We start from the raw sequence: 18914 nt of genomic DNA, 5'->3' as shown, positions 1-18914 counted from the left end.
TTCACATTGGATTTCAAATTTACCCAGGGATTTAAAGAACTCTGATTTATTTTATGTTTTGTCTCTATAAAACACAACTTGTCTATGTAGCCTTGCTATTCCGAATTATGTTATAAGTATAAATAACAGAAATTGTGATCTACCTGAGGATGTCTGCATGTGGTTATTAGAGTTCCCGGTCGTTTCAGTCGGTATCGAGCTTCTCCTGAGCATAGGGCCCGGCGGGGTGAATTGTGACTCCAACAGTGTATTTTTTCCTATGGCTTATGTGGGATTTGGATGAGGGAGAGTTAGTACTAGTTAAAGTATCTCCAAAACTTCACAAATTGATCATTCCCCAAGTTAGTTACACTAGTTAACTACTAGCTCTAGGTAGCTCTTTTGCTTCATTCACTCACAGGAAAGACAATGTTTTCTGAGATGTGATAGAATTAATTTAAAAAATATGGGAATCATTGGATATTAAATATCACTTGTACTTTAAAGGATCTTGTTAATATGAAATAAATACTAATTTAAAGGGTTCAAAATAAATAAATTATATATAACAAATATACACGTAAATTAAATGTTACACATATATGTATTTTATATATGAAATATATGTATATAGAGAGACTCAGGATGACATTGGAAGAAACAGTATAAATAATGTGTACAGTATAATAAAACTGATTGGATGTTCTGTTTCAAAATTAATAACACATTTTACATGGTTAAATTTATTATCAATATGCACTATATCTAAATCTGAAGGACAAGTATCAAGATTAGAGTACTATCTACAAATCATCAAGCTTATACTTTTCCAATAATAAAATATTACTTATCATGGGTAGCTACAGCATGAAAACAGAAAGAAACTAGACATGGAACCTGAACTTGGTCTGAACCTAAGTTATTGGCTGTATGGCCATGGACGGCTCATGCAATCTCTGAAATTCACTTTCCCCATCGTAAAATGGACAGGAGAACAGTGACTTAGCAGCTTTTCTGCAGCTATCATAGGAGACAGAGTACATGAAATTCAAATTTTCTCAAAAGTGTTAGCTAATTTAATTTAATTAGCCAGAGGTCATATTCTAATGCACTTGACATCTACATTCTTTTTCATTCCCCTTTAGAGTTAGGAGAAGTCATTTACTAATCATAAGGTTATTATTAAAAATTGTTTATAATTCAAAGGAGGCAAATGTTAATTAGGAAAATTACAAATGCCACAAATTAGAGCAACACTTTCTTTCTGGGGTACTATTCATGGTATTTGGGAATTTAATGTTAGATGATTGTAGTAATAACGATAGATAATAAATTCATGTGTTCAAGTGGCCCTATTATATCTGAGTGTGTGTGTTTATATTCATGTGAATACAAAAAAATGAGCATTTTAAGATAATATTGTTCCCTGCTTATAGTTTATAAACATGAAAATATTATTAGCATAAATTATATTTGTCCAAATACAATGTAAATATAATGTCAATTCAATAAATATTTCATTATTAAACAAATTTAGAAATATAAAGAGAAATAATGTATCACCTTCTTCCTACTATTAAATCAAATTATATACATAAAGTTTCTTGTGAATGTATCTTTGTAAGAATATATGTTGCTTTAAGATACATTCTAAAGTTAATTACTCCATATATTTTTTATTTAAACAAATTATCACAACTTGAAGTAGAAATTATTTAAAAATGCAGTCTTCCACTGGATCTAAAAAAAAGAAAAGACCATTTTTCCAAAAGCCTTTTTTGCTACTGATAATTATTATTTTTTTTAAAATATATTTTATTGATTTTTTACAGAGAGGAAGGGAGAGAGATAGAGAGTCAGAAACATCGATGAGAGAGAAACATCGATCAGCCGCCTCCTGCACATCCCCCACTGGGGATGTGCCCGCAACCCAGGTAACATGCCCTTGACCGGAATCGAACCTGGGACCCCTCAGTCCGCAGGCCGACGCTCTATCCACTGAGCCAAACCGGTTTCGGCAATAATTATTTTAAAGTAACACATCAGAACACAACTAGGAAAATTTATTCAACATTGTTTACAGTGCTCTTTAACTTCACCTTATTATTAAGATTGTTCTATAAATATTTGTGTAATGGTTTTGCTTAACACTGTTTAATTCACTTCATAGTATGTGATAATAAACTACCCTCCTATGCAAAGAATTTAAAGTTGTCTTTAGTATAAGTTAATTTAAAATGTTCACATTTTGAATGTTCAGCTTTCTTTGAAGATTTAATAAAAGATAAATAAGAAACTTTTCAAATGACAACAAGAGAAAGCTCTTTTTATGCTGTATAAATTCTGCGAATGTTATGTATTGCTTAATTGTAGCATAAAAAGAGGCATTATCTACTATCTATTAAAAGAATACTTTGATTTAAAATAGAGAACTGGGGGAAAATAAGAAGCCATTAATTAGTATCACCTGAAAAGATCTCTAAATATGGACAAACACCATCATTTTAAGCACATATATTCTTAAACTGACTAAAAAGGATGTGTAAGTATCATTGAAGGTTCCTCTTACAAAGAACAGCAGATTTTAAGTGACAACTCATTACAGTAAAAGAGGATGAAGTGTGTATTAATTAAGCAAACTCTTTCTATGTACATGGGATAAATATACAGAATTTCTTTTTTCAATGTCTCCCCCACCCAATATTATTCATTGAGTTAAATAGAAGCATATGTGGGAATGATTAAAAGAACTATCGTCTGTAAGGACTGAGCATGTACTCTAATACCCTACTTGACTGGGTTTCTCCCCTTGCTCAGCTACTAACTAACCTGGTCAAGTCTTCTAACCTCTCTAATTTATCCCATGCTAAAATGGGAAGCATAACCTGATCTACCTCATAGGATGTCCATGAGAATTAAAGTTACAGACTTTATACTAGTACACATGATGAGTGCTATGTAAGTTTAGCCACTGTCACTGAGTTACTTCACTGATATTAAATGCCTATAATTGCTTTTCCATAGAGAAGTATCCAAAAACAATAAATGAGTGATTTAATAATCAAATGCACTGATGAAGGAAACCATGTACTAAAAACGTAGGAAGAACCGTGTAGGACATAAATAAGAGAGCTTGCATCTTTTTGCAGCTCCGTTTTCCAGACAAAATTTGTGTTGGAAGTGACATTCGTTTTGGTAAGGCACTCCACCATCATTGTCCAAGAGACAGCCTGTCTCTGATGGGCTAGGATGGGTGGTGGTGGGATGGTGGTGGTGGTTAGGTTTGGACTGAAGGCCAGCAGGCTAGTGCACTGAGTTCTTTTGATTAGCTGAACTGAAATTTCTGTGTAAAAATACTGCTTGGACATTTAACATTTTTCATGAAAATATTTTATGCTGCCCAAAGTATCTCCTGTATTGCCTCTGTTTTCTTTTGATGTAACCTTTTTCTTTGACAGCATTCTTGGGTTTGGGCACAATGTTTCAGCGCATCTTTCCTGTTTCGTTTTGCAGCTACTGTTGCTCCTTTTATTGGTGAGAGGTATTTAGAGAAGTCACAGTCCAGATGCCACTCCATTACCATTGCCTTTTTAAGAGACAGAGCTAGTGAAAATGTCGTTTAGAACAAAACAAATGCATGCCCTCATATTTCTCTAATTCAAGTTCACTACTGCAGAATTTGCATCTAACCTGTTTTATTTTAAACCTGTGTTTATTTTTTTCTTATACTGAAAATTTTGGTTCCAGAATAAAGTCAATTTTATTATTTCTCTGCTTTACCCAATCACAAATAAATTAGTTTCAGTCTTTTTAAAAAATATATATTTTATTTATTTTTTACAGAGAGGAAGGGAGAGGGATAGAAAGTTAGAAACATCAATGAGAGAGAAACATCGATCAGCTGCCTCCTGCACACCCCCTACTGGGGATGTGCCCCCAACCAAGGTACATGCCCTTGACTGGAATCGAACCTGGGATTGAGTCAGCAGGCTGACGCTATATCCACTGAGCCAAACCGGTTAGGGCAGTTTCAATCTTATAACACCATTATTGCTAATAAAAAAAGGAAGTTTAATAGGTTTCAAGAGTTCTTTGCAGTTCAATTTTTCCTTGAAACATATTTCTCTGAGTTTGAATAGAAAAATACATTTTGTTCTAAATTAACCTGGACAGAAAAAAATATTTTTAAATAGACCTTGATAGGTAGTTAGTTTCATTAGTTTTGATTTTTAGGTACTTTACTTTCTGATTAAAGATTCATATTTTTTCATGTAAGACTTAGATTGTTACAATTAGAAATTACATGACAAGATATTAAGGTAAAAGCTTGCTTCCATTCCCTTCTCCTCTATTTTGACTCTTCCTCCCCATATAGATAATTGGAAAAAATTATATACGCCATTCTATACTGTGCTTTTCCACATATAAGCATATCATAGAAATCATGTTACATCACTGTACAAACATCGTATTCATTCTTTCTTATGGCTACAGTGTATTCCACTGCATTATATACAGGACACAATCATTCAGTTCCCTATTGAGGGACAGTAAGTTGTTTTCAATCATTTGCTATTAAAAAAAAACAACCCACAAGTATATTTTTGCCAACGTATGTTGGTGATAGATTCATAAAAAGTGGGATTGGAGAATTAATTTACTGAGTGATTTTACTGATATTGCCAACTATTCCTCTATACCAGGGGTGGGCAAACTTTTTGACTCGAGGGCCACAATGGGTTCTTAAACTGGACCGGAGGGCCGGAACAAAAGCATGGATGGAGTGTTTGTGTGAACTAATATAAATTAAAAGTAAACATCATTACATAAAAGGGTACGGTCTTTTTTGTCAATAGTTTTATTCATTTCAAACGGGTCAGATCCGGCCCGCGGGCCGTAGTTTGCCCACGGCTGCTCTATACCAAAATGTTTGGGGTTTTTTCCACCCAACCCTGTGAGTAATTAAGGAGACTACCCATTTCTCCATGGCTTCATTAATAAGATATTATGTCATGCTTTTGGAACTTTGTTATTTGCTGCCATAAAATGCTCATTCACCTTTCTCTTATTTACTTATTTATTTATTTATTTATTTATTTATTTAAAACATATTTTTTATTGATTTTTTTTTTTTTTTACAGAGAGGAAGGGAGAGGGATAGAGAGTTAGAAACATCAGTCAGCTACCCCCCGCATACTCCCTACTGGGGATGTGCCCGCAACCAAGGTACATGCCCTTGACCAGAATTGAACCTGAGTCCCTTGAGTCCACAGGCTGACGCTCTATCCACTGAGCCAAACCGGTTAGGGCACCTTTCTCTTATTTATAAGTGATGGTGAGCAACTTCTCATATGTTTAAGGACATTTTTTTCTGTGAATGCCTAGTTGATATCATTTTCCCATTATGCTACAAGTCATTGATTTTTAGAGCTCTTGGTAGATAGGGATATAAACATTTTGGTCATATAAATTGAAAATATTACTTCCCAATTTGCTGTTTGGTTTTGACTTAGCTTATTGTGTAATTCCCCCAATTTTTATCCATTGAAAAATTCACACTAATTTTCTTCTAGTTCATATATAGTTCTATTTTTTAAACTTTATTCTCTAATTAATTTGGAATTCATTCTGAGTGGGAAGGAAAAAGAATCCAACTTATCTTGTATCAAATAGCTATCCAATTGTTATAACATGATTTAAGGTCTTTCATTTAAATAAATATCTAAAATATGAAATTCTTTTTACTTCTGGCATATGTCTTAGAAATATGTTTTCCAGTTACAGTTTCTATAAAGTGAGAGAACTTAAATATAGATATGTAGAAACTATATTTTTTTCAGAATTCTTTTAGATACTAGCATTTAAAAGATAGTCTTAAAAAAGAAACTAAAACATAGAGAATATTTTTTAGTGATTTTCTTTTATCAAATCTTTATAAATAACTTATTTTTTAATAAAAATAACGAGTTAGTATATTCTTTTCTTATATTGTATCATTTTAAATAATCAACATTAATTTTTAATGGTAATAATAAGTATAGTGGCATAAAGTATTTTAGAAATGAACAATTGATTCATGGCATTAGAAATTGGCCAATTTGTCACAGGTGGTGAGCATATTCTATGAGCATGAGTTAGCCTTTTTCTCCTTGTCTTTTTAAATTAAATTTATTGGGGTGAAAATGCTTAATAAGATTAGCTATGTTTCAAGTGTCCACTTCTACATCATCTGTATATTGCATTGTATGTTTATCACCCAAAGTCAAATCTCCTTCCCTCACCATATAATTGACCTTCTTTACCCTATACTATCTTCCCTCACTCCCTTTCCCTTTGGTTAACTACTATACTGTTGTCTGAGTTTTTATTTGTTTGCCTTGTTTGTTCATTTTATTGCTTTCAGCTTTATACCCCACATATGAGTGGAACCATATGGATCTTGACTTTTTCTGTCTGATTTATATTGCTTTACATGATATTCTCAAAGTCCATTCATGTTGTCACAAATGGCAGTATTTTATCTTTTCTGATTGTTGAGTAGTATTCCATTGAATATATGTACCATATCTTTATCCAATCATCTATCAAAAAACACCAAATTCAATAGCCTAGAAGAAATGGATAAATTCCTAGAAATATATAACCATCCTAGGCTGAATCATGAGGAATTGGAAAATTTAAATAGACCAATCAACAGTGAGGAAATTGAAACAATCATCATAAACCGCCCAAAAAGTAAAAGTCCAAGACCACTCCTATCCTTCTCAAACTCTTGCAAAAAATTGAAGAAGAGGCAATACTTCCTAAAATACTTTATGGAGCCAACTTAACCCTGATACCAAAACCTGCCAAGGATAAGACACAAAAAAGAAAACTACAGACCAATATCTCTGATGAATACAGATGCAAAAATTCTAAACAAGACACTAGCAAACAGAATGCAATAATACATTAAAAAGATAATACATCATGATCATTCCAGTGGGATTCATTCCAGGGTCACAAGGAAGGTTCAACATATGCAAATTGGTCAATGTGATACACACATTAACAAAATGAAGGATAGAAATAAAGATAATATCAACAGATGCAGCAAAAGCACTTTACAATATACAATGTCCATTTATGATTAGACTAGAGGACTGGTGCACGAAATTCATGCATGGGGTGGGGGTGAGGGAATCCCTCAGCCCCAGCCTGCACCCTCTCCAATCTGGGACCCCTCAGGGCATGTCCTGCTGCTCTCCCCTGCCGGCCTGATTGCCCCTAACTGCTCTCCTCTGCTGGCCTGGTCGCCCCTAACTGCCTCTGCCTTGGCCCTGTCACCATGGCTTTGTCCGGAAGGATGTCCAGTCTATCCAGTCTAATTAGCATATTATCCTTTTATTAGTATAGATTAAAACAATAAAATGGGTATTGAAGGAAAGTACCTCAACATAATAAAGGCCATATATGACAAACCCTCAGCTAATATCATACGCAATGGTGAAAATGAAAGCTTTTCCTCTATGATCTGGAGCAAGACAAGGATGTCCACAATTACTACTATTATTCAACATAGCAAGAAAGCAAGCATTAGCATTTTTAACAGAGTCAATAGAAAGTATCAGTTAAATCAGTTAGTTGTTTAAGAAGAATTATTTAAAGTAGCTTTTTTTGTACACAGATTCCAGGGATCATAAAAGTTATTTTACTTTTGAAATAAATGAATTCATCATTTCCATAAATAGAAGATGAAATTTGCTCTACAACTATTCAAAACATTTTTCTTGGATTTAGAAATCAACAAATTAAAACATCAGGTATGAGAAATCTATTTTTCTTTAACTATATTTTAGAAATAGTTTTAGAATGGTTATAAAATAATACTTGCAATAAAAACAGGAAAAAAAAACTAAAAGTTTTAAGCACTGAGAAAAAGTTTCAATAGGTTTAAAGCTCATTTCTAAAATAAATTCAGCTTCTTAGAAAAGTCAGATATGAATTAATTTTTATATCTAAATATTATTTAGTCTTCTTGCTTGTGTTGATGTATTTAAAATTCAAATGTATCACTATTCCAATCTTGATTTCAGGCCAAACTTAATGTGGCTACATCTCCCTGGATCTATGTTGTCTCAGGTTACTGGCCAATAATGACACCCTTTTCTGTCCCTGATGGTCTTGCCTAAGGCACAAAACTATATTAATCACTACTGATGGATGATACACTTGACTTCAATCTATACCATATTTACAGATTATTTTATGAATTTAATTCTTAGTTTCTCAGTAAATGATAAATCTCTTTTAGAGGAGTAATTATAACAAAGCATTCTATTGCAACCACATACTAGTATACATTTAAAGTGTATGACATTGGAGGGTATAAATAGTTATGAATTTCTTACTTTCCTTTAATTTCACTTTTATAATAACTGATTTTGCAGAACCAAATGGAAAATCTATAGGTTTATAATGATTGGTATACTGAGAAAAATAACTAAAATAAAGATCAATCTTAAACATTATGATACAAAGTATAACTATTATTGTTTTAAAAAGGGGTAAAATGAGTGCTTTATATATAGTTTGAATAACGTGTGTGCAGTATAGATTTTTCTTGATGTATTATGGAATTTTAATAATCTAGATTAAATCACATTCTAATGTATTCAGTGTAGGTCTGACTTCCCTTTACTAATTTTGATGTGTTTAATACTATCTAAAGTTTTATAAGAAAACATGCAAACTACCATAAAGATTGACATTTTTTTAAATTCTTCCTATAGTTATAAATATGAGCACAGAAATGAAAACAAGAGCTTTTATATATTGCTATTTATGAAATGTTTATAATAGTTTTGATACTATTGAAAGAATCTTCCCTTTTCACATAAAATTTATGATTAAAGCCAATAAAGCTATTCTATGTGGTGTATAACCTACATAGAAGTGTACCTAACTAAATTGTCAGAATTGTGAAGATTAGCTATCATGTATGTATTTTCCTTTTCTTTTACATATTGTCTATATACAAAAGACATAGGTGAAAATGTAGTACACTATTTAGTATTCAAGACAAAGTATGTTATATATCATAAAGCAAAGGAAACATGTTGGCATGCTATAATTTAGGTCATGAAGGTTACCCTTCTCATACTTGGGATCTTTTAAGTGTAAGTATATATTTAGTTATTACAAATATAATAACTAAGAATTTTTCTTTCAATTTTGAGATAGATAGTACATATTTGCCCCAATACCTAAATCATGTCCCTGGTAGTAAATTGTATAGTCATTAACATTTTACATAATATTTCAAATTCTTCAATAACCTGAAAAGTATTTTAAGTGGAATAGACATATGATATGCAAAAAAGTATATGCATATTCATAAGATTCAGGACATAATATAGCAAATGTGTGTGGGCAACAGTGGGTGTTCTTATGATGGTTTGCATTTCCACACTTGGTTTAAAATAGCCGTTGGTAATTTTATACACTCATGGAAAGATACTGATCCTTCTAGGACACTGAGATGCTAAAAGTCATTGAGATAATTTCTTACCTATTTATCTTCCTTTAACTCTGATGAACTTCATTTTGCTTCCAAAGATGTCATTTACAAGCGTGGAACACTAGGAAAAAGAAAAAGTCACACTTAGGGACTGAAGATCATAGAGCGTGACTTCACCAGGAGCGACATAGTCTCCCTATTGTTTTCCAGAGGCAATATCAAATGAAAATCAGTTTCAAGGTAAGAAACTGGGAAAAGAGGTAGAAAAGTTATAGCAGAAAGCTGCCATGCTATCCAGATGAGCTTCAGCCACCCCTACAGGGAATGTGTTGATTTTATTAAAGAAAGATTAGGAGATGAATAAGATTGAAAACATCCTGCTATAGTTATAATTCTCCTTCACCTCCCCTGGCTTTCCCCTAAATGACATCAGACAGGAGCTAAATCCCCCGGGAAGGGGCAAGGAGGCGGCAGGAGACAAGTGGGTTTAAGGCCAGGACCGGCCCCAGTCGCCAGGGCAGGGCATTCTTGACTGGGAGGATTTTGCCCAATGGAGGGTCATGTATGGGTTGACTTGCCATCTGGATGATTATAAAATACTTCTTAAATTTTCCATAACTTATTTAATTTTTAAAGAAAATAAAGGCACGCATTTTAACATTAGAGTTAAATATCACTGATAGCTGTTCCACAGATGACTAAATAAAAATACTAATAATACTTTTAGATGTATTACCATTATGACCTTGTTAATCTCCATTTTATACATATGGGAAACATTAAGTAGTGGAGCTAGAATTTAAAACTTTATAGCATTTCATTTTATCATTTTCCATCTCTAGTCTTCCAATGTAATAGCCAAATGCTAGAAACAAAAGCTTTTTTTTTTTGGTCCTTCTGGACTCATCCTCTAATTTTTTAAAATTTGTCCTTATTGTTGAAAGTATTACAGATGTCCCCTTTCCCCCTCACTGATCCCCTCCACCCCGCACATGCCCCCCTCCCCCCCCCCCACACACACTCAGGCTTTCACTGCACTACTGTCTGTGTCCATGGGTTATGCATCTAAGCATATTAGTTCTTTGGTTAATCTCTTCCCCCTTCCTCCCTCCTTCCCTCTGAGAAACAAAAGCATTAAAAAAAATAGATGAAATTTGGGAATAGGTGTGGTCTTATTTTTGTTACTATGTTCTTTGCTAAATTCCAGTCAGTAGCCATATTAAACAAATTATTCTATGAAAATTAACCCCATGTTTTAAAATGCCACTTGACACTGAGCAGACAATTAGACAAAAGTCTATGCCCTTTTTGAAAATTTAAAGCAATATTTAAGTCCCCTGTGAAATGCAACTGATATATTGAGGCATCCTCTGCATTGTGGTGCGATATAAGTTGCCTATACAAATATACCCAGGTATAAATATAGGGAGCCTGTCCATTTATTTTAGATTAAAAGGTAGATTAAGTATGCAGAATTTAGATTTTGCAGGTGAGGAACTAATCACCCATGGCAGCTGTCATATTTAGAGCAGCATATGAGAGGTAGGAGCGAAGTACAAGTGTCAGGGAAAGAAAAGTCCTTTTAAGCATCAAGATTTTTCCAACAGATGGCTTGGTAATTTATTTTTTATATTCTATGAGTTCTAATTTTCTCCATAGCAGATATATTTTACTAATGCCTCATGTGTTGAATTAATTTGCTGGAGAAATCAAATGATGCAAAGTAGGTTTACACAATTTTAAATATGGAACTGAAAAGCATTCTTTTGGGTTATGTGTCATACTGAAAGTCAGTGGTTGGAATGTATTGAATTTCTAGCCTATGAGATACTGTAGACATGAGGTTTAGGGAAAAGGCAGGGCAAAGATCAAGAGGAATAGAAAGAATGACTATCAAAGAAACTGGACTTCTGAAAGAGCTCCCAACGGCCAAATCTAGCACTCAAGGTACAAAATTAATAGTCATTTTGGATTATAACCCAATTATAAAGCACATAAACACAAGTCCATACTGGTATAAATAAATGACTGAATAAGGGAATCAATGGACAAATGTGTGCAGAAGAATCCCAAATAATATATGTAGATATTCTACAGCACAGGGGGTGGAGCGTCATTCCTGCCACCCATCCTCACCCCTCTCTTCCCCAGAGGGTTCTAGACTTAGTGACTTGCTTTCAAAAGTAGGGTCAAGAAGGAAAAAGTAGTAACATTGCAATGAAAGAACCCGGAAAACACCACCTTACCCAGGTGGTAAAATGCATTAACCTTACCAGTGGAATCACATGGATATTAGTTACCCTGTGACAGTGCAAACTTCACCTCTGTGGTATTCCAAAAAAACCCATTACCCTATACCAGTGGTCGGCAAACTGTGGCTCACGAGCCACATGCGGCTCTTTGGCCTCTTGAGTGTGGTTCTTCCACAAAATACCATGTGCGGGCGCGCACGTACAGTGCGATTGAAATTTTGTGGTCCATGCACAGAAGTTGGTATTTTGTGGGGCCAAAGAGCTGCACGTGGCTCGTGAGTCACAGTTTGCCGACCACTGCCCTATACTAATTAAAAACAAAGGAAAGGCAACCCAAATTGAGTCACATTAATTTTTTTCATATTACAAACACTGCTGCAATGAACATTTATGTTTAATTTATATACAGTATAAAATTTATCTGCAATAAATCAAAAAATCACAATCCCTATGCTCTCAAAGAGAAATAAGTTTCAGCAAGTTATGTGTCATACTGAAGGCACATGATTAGATAAAAGCCTTTTCTCTTCCCTAGGCTAAGGGGTTTCAAGTTTTGTTTTACTTTTTTAAATTTTCTCTGTTTCAGTTACAGAGCATACTTTTGACTAACAGCATCCTATAGATAGGTACATTGCTAAGTATAATTGAAACTACAAAGAAACAAGAGACACAATGCACAATATTTCATGATATAGGACAGACTGTGACAGGTGCACCAATAGAATCACCACCTGACCTAACAGAGATTTGTTTAAAAGATTTTTTATTGATTTTTTTAGAGAGAAAGGAAGGGAAAGGGAGGGAAAAGGGAGAGAGGGAGGGAAGGAGGGAGGGAGGGAGGGAGGGAGGGAGGGAGGGAGAGAGAGAGAGAGAGAGAGAGAGGAGAGAGAGAGAGAGAGAGAGAGAGAGAGAGAAACATTTATGTGAGAGGGCAATATGGATCAGCTGCCTCCTGCACACCCCCTACCGGGGATGGAGCCCACAACCAGCAATGGAACCAGCAGTTTTACCGTGAGCAGGATGACACCCAACCAACTGAGACACACTCCAGGGCCAGATGGAGAGGTTTTAAATTCCAGTCAGAGGAATAGGGTCACCTCATGAGTACTGTGGTTTTTTAACTTAAGAAAATAATAATAATATCAATAGAAAAAATAGTTTTGAGGCATTACAAGTGGAAGGAAAACATGTTTCAAGGCAAATGAGAGAAAGATTCTAAAACTTGTTCGAGAACAGTGAATTGACAGATTATTTTAAATGGAGCAAAAAAAAGTTCTCAAGAGTCGTTATGGGAGATAAAATTGGAAAGGTATGCTACAGCCAGTTCATACAGGTCCTTAAATGCAATGCTATGCGCATTATAATTCTGAAGGGACTAGAGAACAATTAGAGCAATAAAGTGATTTGAGTTGCAACAAATATGCTTTGGGATCTAAATAACAGCCCCACATAAACGAACTTACCTAGTATATAAAGGTTTTAAATGTAAGTGGTTTGTTATATTACTAATATAAATGTAAGAGTTACTATATGCAGTGCGGTTAAAGGTCAGCAAATCCACTCGCTCAGTGAATTCATTAAAGACCAGAGGCTCTCCATCCATAGGCCTCATCACTGCGCCTGCTGACGGAGTCTCCTCATGACTGAAAGGATACTGTACCAGTTCTGGGCTTCGCATGCAGGAAGCTGATGTCCTGTTAAAAAAACAGGGGCATTTCCACCCTTGAATCTCATTTAACCCATAAGAAAAACCATTCCCAGAAGGTTAGAGATTTCCTATCAGCTACAATTTGGTAGAAATGAGTCATAGGCCATGACAAAAACAATCATGTCAAGGGAAGGAAAACAAACCTGGACTGACTGACGAACCTGAGGAAGTACAGTCATTGTTACTAAGGACAAAGGACAGTAAACGCTCAAGCAGTGCTAGGCCTACCCAGTAGAGAGGAAGGTGCTGGTTGTGGGCGCGCGCACACACACACACACACACACACACACAAAAGCATTATCTGGCTTCTTTGTATATAACACTTATGGGAGGAAGGGATAGTGGCAATAAGCTGGTCAGTGCAGGGTCTATTTTGAGTTGCAATGAGGGCATACATCAGGACAGTAACAGTGAGGAATGAGAAGATGAGACAATCTCCAGGAGTCTCATCTTTTGACGGGAGTCTATCTTTAGGGAGCCAACTCTAAACCAAAGTCAGGCATTTTATTTATTTATTTTTAAATATATTTTTATTGATTTCAGAGAGGAAGGGAGAGGAGGAGAGAGAGATAGAAACATCAATGATGAGAGAGAATCATTGATTGGCCGCCTCCTGCATGCACCACACTGGGGATCGAGCCCGCAACCTGTGACCTGATCAGAAATCAAACCATGACGTCCAGGTTCATAGGTCGACGCTCAACCACTGAGCCGGCCGTCTGGGCAAAGGTAAGCATTTTAATAGTTTTGAGCTGTACCAAAAATGAGGGCCAGAAAGAAAGTCTCAGGCCTGTGAAACTAAGGAGACATGAGAAACTGCCTCCTAACAGCCTCCTGCAAGATAGGAAGCAAAGGAGAAAAAGCCTGCTCATAAGACTGCCTGTCTCAGACCACATTCCACCAGCATTTGGTTCAGAAAGTGTTTGCTGCGTGCCATGACGGAGACTACTGCATGCAAGAGTCATTTTGGTTCACTTCTTACTTTCTTTTAAAAACTTCTTTTCTAAATGTCTCTTGCACCATTATCTCCAAGAAGACCTATTTCTTCACAAAGATAAAAATTTCATGACTTGTTGCTTTTACTTAACAAAGACACTGACATACTTTCATTTCTCAGTACGATTACTTATTAAATCTCAATGGTATGACATTTCTTGTTAAAGAGTAAATGAATGTATTTTCATACCTTTGTCAATGTAAAATGATCAAACCTCTATATTAATGGCTCACATCAAAGACATTAGTCTAAATCACAAGCATAAAATGGAGATCCCTATTAAAATGAAAAGGGAAACTGTAACAGTTGAAAATATGAACAAAAAAGATGCGTATGCAGAGAGAGCTACTAATCAAAATTATCCACTCAGGATTCCTTGCAGAGGGAAACGCAGAACAGTTGAAAATGAATGAACAGCTCAATGAGCAGGCAAATGAGAATGATTAGAAAAACACATTCTCTTACATAAAAATAGGAACATGTAAAATAAAGTGTATGTGCATTTTATGCACATTTGGTTAGTTTTATTTAATGGATTCTGGCTTTTTAGCTATTTTTTAAAGTTCGTACATTAAAATTAAGATTCTTAGATTGACTTGTTGATCCCTCAATTGCCTTCACTCATTTCCATTCCCAAGGCCAAAACCCCCCAGAAATACCTGTACCCGCCTTTCTGCTCGACTCCAGGTCCATTTCTAAGGAGAATACAAGGGGAACTGGAGACTGTGCAGGAGTGTTACTGGGGGTTCTCCAGAGAAACAGGACCGTTAGGACATAGGTATACGCATGAGGGGATTTATCGTAGAAAATGCTCACATGACCTTGGAGGCCAGTCATTCCCACAATGTGAACTGGAAGCTGAAGAACCAGAAAAGCTGGTGGCGTGAATCATTCTGAGCCCCAAGGCCTGAGAACCAGCATTTCTGACGTACAAGGACTGGACTTCAGCGTTGGCAGTTGGCAAAATTGAGTCCAATTAGTGAACATGGAGACAGATATGATGAAAAGAAGCAAGGTAAGGTAATATTATAAAAAGTTCCCTGAACTGGAGACTATCTTATAGAATATAGCAGAACCAGCTCACCAGACTTAACCCATTTTATCGCTGTGCTTTTTCAAAGTCACACACACAAAACAGACACTAGTTCCAGGGGAAGTGAAAAAATGCTTGAGTACATTTTTTTGCTACTTTGTGATGACATTGTAGCCAATTTAAATAAAGAAATATACCTGTAAATATACTATTATAGCTATTGTTTTATTATAAAGTTACCATTGTTATTAGCTAACTTAAAATACCAGACATGATATTCTTTCTGTAGCTACTGTGAATGCAAGCAGGGAATTTTAGGAAAGCTCACATGTAACTGTACAGAGTTTGTTTTTTCTCATGAGAATTCTATCTCTAGTTTTCAGTCTCTCAAGGCATGAATAATTAGTATAAATAGATAGCTTGCATATTGAGGAACTTTGGAACCAAACATTTTTTTGAAGTTTTTTGTAACTGGTGATAAGAGAAAAGAGTGCATTTCTTCTGTAGCTTTTTAATAGGATACGTAAAGTTTTTTTTTTTTTTTTAAAGAAGAGTACAGTAATGCACACTTACAGGCAAAGGTATATTGTTTTAGGAATTACATGAAGGAAAAAAAGATTATTCATTGCAATTTTATTCATTTTAGTTCAAACACTTTAAAATGTTTATAAAAATGAAAGATTTGAAAACTGAAGTTATTGAATTTATGATGCTGAACTATACTTCCAATTAAGCAACTCATTGTTTTCCAAATCTTATGTGGATTATAAAATGGCATGGAAAAATATGCTAAAACAGTCCTGTCTTGTTTATTTTATCCTCTCATCTTCCTTCACTTTCATACTCTCCTGTCCCGTTCTATTTTTTTCTCCTCATTGTTCCTTTTATAAAATTACATTTTAAGCCCCTATTAAAAAGGCATTTTAAATAACAGAATAGTCTCTGGAGGCCAAGGCTCCTTATCAGCATACAGGGGAAAACTTACAAAACAGTGAGCCCATGCGTTTAACTACCAAGGGAACAGCCCATGCTATGGACACACCGCCATCTCATAACTCAACCTGAAAGCAGGCAGCTGGTAAGGTATTCATCTCAACAGAGAGGTACCTACTTCTCCTTTGTACACCCTGGTGAAGATCCTCTTAAGTTCTTCTATCATAGTACCCTGGCTCCCCCAGTGCCTGCCTGGGACATTGGACAAAAACTTTCAGAGCCCCTCTTTCTGTCTCCATTGCAATATATCTAACTTACTTCCACAGCCATTTCTCTTTCACTCAGCCATCTCATTTTCCTGGAGGTGGCATTAAATTGGTACCATTGTAGAAAATAAATAAATTCTGAATGGTCATGAAGTCAAAGATTTCTCATGGGAGGATAAAATATAGCCAAATTGCTATAGTTCATTTTTAATGACTGCTTTTTGTCCAAAAAAGAAAATCTAATAATGACTAGAGGTCACTTCAATAGGGTTAAGTATTTTATAGTGGATCAAATTAGCCCTAGAAGGTTTGACTCAGTTGGTTGAGCGTCATCCCATGCATTGAAAGGGCCCAGGCCTGGGTTGCAGGTTTTATACCCTGTGGGGAGTGTGCAGGAGGCAGCTGATCATTTCTCCCTCACACTGGTGTCTCTCTCTAAAAATCAATAAAAACATATTAAAGTGGATCAAATTATAGAGGAAAACAGGATTCAAAAAATAAACACATATCATTATAATTTGGTATTTCAAGAGGCTCTTGGAATCTTATTTAAAGTCTATCCATTTTAAAGTATCAGAGAAAATAAAAGCATAAAGGAGAATTTTCATTTTAATCCTTTAGCCTATAACTAGCAAAGAGACAGAAAGAACAAAGATATGAACAAAAGAAAATAATGTAGGCACAGCCATAGAGCAATGACAAATTCCTCCTAAATAACCAAAGACAAAAAAATTTAAAAGATTGATAGTTCTCACTGTAGTATAAATCATATTTTCCATCTATCAACCTGGACCTATCTATCTATATTGTTACTGAAGAAAGTATCATTTTTTTTTGACAAGCTGTTGCTCTTAGCAACAAGTCATCATGATATTTTCTTTGATTATAACTAAAGAGCAATATCCATTCTTGTTACATGGGTGTAAAGTATAATTTAAAGCTCATTAAAAGTGTAGCAGGTGTTCACGTATAAAGTGCAAAAAAAAAAAAAAAGAGAGAGAGAGAGAGAGAGAGAAAAGAATTTCTCTATGCCTGAGCTGTCAGCGCTCTAAAAGCCTAATTTATTTTGCATAACCTTTTAGAAAATAGACATGATAATAATAGAGAAAAGATATGTGGGAAACAGGAAAGTAAAGGGACTTAGCCTTTTGATTTGACCTCGATTCCCACCCTTTGAAAATATTATAGTCTTTTAACAATTGCAGCTTTGACATATAACACACTTTTCTTCCCAGGAGATAGAAGTTCTTCAGACATTTCCTTAGCATAAAAGCTGCTCTAAAGTAGAAAATGAGTAGGTGTATAAACTGCAATGGAGTTAGTTTATATTCACTGCAAAGCAGGAAGGGAATGAATGTTCAATTGCCCGGCTTTCCATGGATGCGTTTTTCATGTGGAAAGTTCCTACTCGGCAGAGAGAAAATTCAAACTTGAATTCAAAAGTGAGTAAAAGTCTAGCAATTGCAGCTATTCCTCAGTACCTTCCATTGTTGGCACAAATTAGGCAAATAGCGAGAAAAAGACCTAAGTACATCAGATCTAAACGCAGATCTGAAACTGAAAGTTAAAATTGTTAACGCAGTGACACAATTTGCACTGTGGATTTGCATCGTCCTTTCAACCGGTAACTCTAATGATAGCCCAGGATTGCTGGAAGTCACTGGATTTTCAATAACTCAAGTTATTAATATTTTTCTCCTTTTAGATAAAAAAAGAAAGAACTATACACTTTTTTTTAAAAAAAGGCAGGGACATATAAAAGGGACATATAAAATGGTGATATTCAGAAAAGAACAGTGAGAAATTAAACAAAATTGCAATTGAGTCCTGATACTGCTTTTTGAGATCTATGCTGTGGTTAAAATTAATTTTTGAAATATAAAAGGAAAACATTCATAGCAATGAAAAAAATCTGAAAGTAAAATTCTTTATAATCTTAACAAAACCTAAAGTGGGTTGAGGGCAAGAAATGTATATTTATATACAATTTAAATTAAGGGAGAATTAATAATAGGTATTTGCTTACTTTTTCCACCAATGTCACTGGGGAAACTGGTGCATTGAAGAATATGAAGTAGCTATACTGCACATGTGTGTAAGAGTTTAGTGCAGAGGTTCTAAAAAACGATTTTGTTTGTCTAGAACAGGGACAAGGAACTCCTGGCTGGCCCTTGGTTTTAAGGCCTGAGAAGTCATGTGGTCTGGCTCTGCAAAAGCATTTGAGGTGAGTGAATTAAATGTTTGACC

This window comes from Myotis daubentonii, chromosome 5 (assembly GCF_963259705.1).
Source record: "Myotis daubentonii chromosome 5, mMyoDau2.1, whole genome shotgun sequence".
NCBI classification, from domain to species: domain Eukaryota; kingdom Metazoa; phylum Chordata; class Mammalia; order Chiroptera; family Vespertilionidae; genus Myotis; species Myotis daubentonii.
Note: the sequence above shows the minus strand (reverse complement) of the source record.